Source organism: Lycium ferocissimum, chromosome 8, assembly GCF_029784015.1.
Source record: "Lycium ferocissimum isolate CSIRO_LF1 chromosome 8, AGI_CSIRO_Lferr_CH_V1, whole genome shotgun sequence".
Classification (NCBI taxonomy): domain Eukaryota; kingdom Viridiplantae; phylum Streptophyta; class Magnoliopsida; order Solanales; family Solanaceae; genus Lycium; species Lycium ferocissimum.
Window position 1 is genome coordinate 14,976,197 of NC_081349.1, and position 5,069 is coordinate 14,981,265.

At 36.5% G+C, this 5,069-nt stretch overlaps 1 pseudogene; it reads right to left on the minus strand.

Annotated features, from left to right (window-relative positions):
* Window positions 1-3,264: 3,264 nt before the first annotated feature.
* Window positions 3,265-5,069, minus strand: LOC132066061 (protein SUPPRESSOR OF GENE SILENCING 3-like; annotated as a pseudogene).

A 5,069-nucleotide genomic window follows, 5' to 3' on the forward strand; every position in this document is an offset into this window, starting at 1 on the left:
TTATCCTATTTCGTTGGACTACCAATGAAATGCACAAAAAGAATATATATATATTCATATTTCGTTTTTTGTACGAACGAAATAAAAAATAAAATATTTAATTCATTTTTTTACCAACGAAATACAATTTTTTTTTTTATCCTATTTCGTTGGTAGTCCCACGAAATACAAAAAAAAAAAAAAATTATATTTTCATATTTCGTTTTTTGTATGAACGAAATAAAAAAAAAATATTTAATTCTTTTTTTTTTACCAATGAAATACCAAAAAAAAATATAATTTTTTTTTCCTATTTCGTTGGTAGTCCCACGAAATACAAAAAAAAAAAAATAATAATAAAAAAAAATTATTTGTTACATTTTGCTACAGATGTAGCGAAATGGAAACAGTGTCATGGGTATTTCGTTGGATAACCAACAAAATACCCATTTTGGTATAAAAAAAAAAAAAAGGCATTCTATTTTGGGCTATTAGCTCCAAAAACAAGCCATTTTGGCTCCGGACTCAATGAAACAAGGTGGCTATTTGTAAACTACTATGGAACCTATGTTGCAAGAAAGATACGCTATGGGTGAAGTCGGTGCCTGTTATTACTTTAAAGATGGTGCCGTTTGGGACTGTATGCCTAAGCAGGCTTCATTGGTTGTCCAAACTGTTGGGCTGTTTGGGACTGTGCCTATTCAAGGCTTATATGGAACGAACTGTTGCACTCAGAGGCGGATCCAGGATTTTAAGCTTGTGGGTTCCCAATAAAATAAACTAATATGCAATAATTATCGGACAAAAAGACTACTAGGGGAATCGATCCTGCATCAAGGACACGATTCTTTGAAATAGGGTACTTAGTTGCCGCTGAACCAACAACTACTTTTAGTAATGGGTACCCAACTAGCAATTTCTTATCTAATTAATGGACTCTCAATATAAATACAAGGTTCGGGATATCAGGGAACCCACATTCGATACCCTGGATCCGCCCCTGGTTGCACTGGCAAGGAGTTAATAGGTAAATACATGCTAAGGGGCTGAGTGCTGCTGCTCCTGCAATATATAGAATGGCCCTGGCAGCATGTGTCTACAACATTTGGATAGAGAGGAACAACGTAATTTTCAAGGCTTGAAGAACTGATCCGCAAGCTGTTACAAAAGAAGAGTCCAAGATATTTTCTACCGCTAATTGCTGTTTTATTCGTTACTGTTGCTTCGATGTTGTAGTTGTTTCTGATGCTAGTTACTCTGATAGCATTTCATAGTTTTTTTTTTTAATTGAGCTGTACAATTAACACTTTGGTAATAAAATTCCATTTTAATTGCCCCCCAAAAAAAGATCATTTAACCAATAATAAATATTTGTATAGCATGAAAAAAGGATAAACTCCGTGACATATTAAACAGCACAGTAGGGATCTAGTAGCTCAGTTGGTTGACTACCTGAACTTTAACCTTGTTGGTGAGGGTTCGAATCCCCACATTGTAATCCTCTCCCCATTTCCCCTTCCCCTTCCCCTTCCCCTTCCTCTACCCACTATGTAATAAAAACAATTTTAAAAAAAAAAATTACAGCACATTGAATAACTAAAAATGAAGTTGCATAGCAATGCTAGCTAATGGAATAATTAATAATTTTGCACTAATAACTATCAAATCACCAATCTTTAACTCTTTCAATGATGGAGCTTGAAAATTGCAAGGCTGTACCTTACTGACATATATTTCTTTTAAAAAAAAATACTCCCTCCGTTAAAAAAGTATCTGCCTTTTGACTCGATAAAGTTTAAGAAATAAAGGAAAACTTTTGAAATGTGTGTCCAAAACAAGCCTTAGATATTTGTGTGGTTTGTAAATCATCTCATAAAGTTAAATTATTTCTAAATATAGGAAGGGGACAATCTTTTTGGGACAGACTAAAAAGGAAAGGAGTACAATTTTTTTGGGACAGAGGAAGTAATAATTCTTAAGACTAAGATTCATGCCTGCCACAGTGAATTGACCAAATTAAAGAGGAGAATCAAACTACAACTTAATTCTGGCTTCAATAGTTATTGATCAAGTGGAGAACTAAATTACAACATTAACAGGGAATAAAACAACCACAGTATAGTAACATCTTGCAACAGATAAAAAGGATCAGTATGACATATAAAGCTTACCAAAATGCATGTGGAATCAAAATGCATATACTGCAAAGTATCCAGATAACACCTCTTTGTCCAGTGTCAATTCACTAAGCAGATGTGGACAAAGACAATGAGATGGATGTAGGAAACACCTATGTAGCAACTAACTGGAAACAACATCAAGAATTGAGAATTGATTTTTCAGATGATCACTCAACTAGTAGCTATTATTTGAGAAAGTCATTTTCTTTGTTAAAGAGAATTGGATCAAGAAATCACAAAATACTCAGGGTATAGTGCAAATAGCTACTATGACAGTAAGCTATGGTTTTGTATAGTTGATTCACTTGGTGATTAAAACGTTTACCAACTTGGTTTTAAAAAAAAAAAAAAAAAAAAACACTTACCAAGATCCACAAGGATAGGATTTTTTTGTCTTACTGAAATTGATTGTGTCCTATATTTAGGATCCAACTATCAACTTGGTTAGCTTTCATTACTACCAAGACATGAGAATGAAACATGAGGCATAAGAGCTTATGTGCTTAAAATGTGAATTTGATTAGCCTAACTCTTGCAATTCTTGCAGCACATGAAGTAGAAAGAATAAGATAAACAAAAGGAATTGACATGAACTGCTGCTGGTTAGATTCAAATGAATTCCAACACCTCCTCAAAAAAAAAAAAAAAAAAAAAAAAACTCTCATTACTAACACTACAAGATGGATAAGGAGGCATTAAAGAACAATTGATCAAGGAAACATGCAAACCATTTGCTTGATCTTTCCTCGAAATTGAAAGCCAAACATATAAAAACATGTCCATAACATTTAAGCATATGCCTGGATGAGTATTTCAGCCAATATGGACTCACAGGGAAAATTTAAACCAACTCTGAGAATCTAAAGACATCACAGTCGCCCAAATGCTAAATCCAAGATGAGAAATGACTGAAAGTTTTAAAAATAAAACTAAAAGGAAGAGCAACCGACCTTAATCAGAAATGATCTGAGTCCGACCACACAAACACATAACTGTAACAAGTGATCCTATTGCCCCAAATAAATCAAGTTTGGAGGATAAAGTAACAGATAGGTTTTACAACCCACAAACAAATAAAAACCCTGAAAATATATGTGTCTAAAATAGCAGCTCGGTTGTATCATTAGTTATAGACCAATCATCCAAGGCATATTACTTTTGGATATAACTACTGGAAATCGTTTCTTTTGCATCATCAAAACACTTGGTCAGACCAAAATATAAAAGTCTGTGGAGCATCCCAACTTCGGCAGAAATTTAAAGCTGTGATGGTGTTGAACAGTACTCTATACCTGCTCAGCTTGATTTGGGGAGTACTTCTCCATCAGTTTAGCTAGTTCGAGGTTGAATTTCTTTCCAAGTGCAATTGCCTCTTCCAAGAGTTTGCGTCTCCTATCTTCATAAGCTCTTATCAGATTATCCCAATCTTCCACAAAATTTTCCCCGTCTTTATCTTGAAGTTTGATAAAAAATTTACCTTTCTCTGCCCTGACTTGATGATCTTGAACAGTTGAGGAAGCATTTGCAAAAGATTGTTTAATCATCTCAAGTTGTTCTTGCTGTCTTTTCTCAAATTTTTCCTCCTCAGCAATCCTGGCATCGTAAATCATTTTGAACTGATCCTTGAAAAATTGCTCTTGATATTCCATTTCTTCCTTGTTCTGTTCATACTGCATCTTCATTTTCAGCCTGACGATCTTGTTCTCTTCCATTGTCTGACGGTGCTTTTCACTCACCAGTGTAAGAATCTCTTCAAGAGCTTTAGCTTTCTTTTGGTACTTACCGGCGTGGTTCTTGAACCACACGAGCTGCTGATTATCCTCCGACATCTGCATCGCCGGATTCCAAAGAGTTTCATTATATGACTTCATCTCGAACTTCAACCTTGATTTCCCATGTGAATGCTGGTTGAAGTTGTCCACGTCTCTTTTCTCTGCCATGTAACCATAAAGCTTACGTATTCCCCCAGGATAAAAGAGAACTGGATTGCGTTCCCACGCGTCTCTATCTCTTCCTTTTCAAAAAAATGCTCACTGAGAAGCAGAGCCTCCATGTAACCCAAGGGAGTGGCCTCAAAAACCAATACACTGATGCCACGACCACGTGGACCATATGAATGTTTAACAGCCTTGACAGCAGCATAAGAGCTGAAATAGTCGCGCAGCTCCTGATTTCCCATTCCAATCCACTTGTCATTAACATCTTTCTCAAGTGCCGTGTTCATGATAATCAGCATCGGTGGCCAAATTATTTCCTTATCTTTAGATTCTGGGCCATCCCATTTTCCATACACCTCACCTGGAGGTACAGCAGAAGTTCCCCTCTGACGCAGCTCCTCTTCCAAAAGTTGAGCAAGCGCTCTGTGTAATTTAATCGTTGATCCACCTTTCGTTTTTGTGTGGGACACCAATGAGTGCAATCCTGTAAACCACACAATTGCATCTGGACCGCCTTTGCAGGCAGGGCAGTTCCACTGTCGTTCAGAATTATTAATCTCAGTAACAGTCAAACTGTCGAGACATTCAAAAAGTTTCTTGAACCAAAGACTTTTCTTGCGCGCCTCATAAGTCATTTCTTTCACATCTGAGTGACCATCAAAGTCCTCATCACTCTAAAATTCATCTTGGTCACTGTCGTCATCAGGTAAATCCAGCACGTCAGACTCACAGGCCTTAACATCATCATCAGTGACAGGGGAACTAGATGATCCAACATCGTTACAGAATCCCCAATTTCTGAATAATATCTGGATACTATTCTTGTTTCCCCAAGATTCTGAAATGGGATTCTGAGGAATCCATGGCTTCTTCCCGGAACTGCTGCTTCCACCCTTGTTCTTGGACTTTTTAGCACACACATTCCATCCATCATTTTGATTAGAGTTGAAGCCCAAATCTCCAACACCTTCAT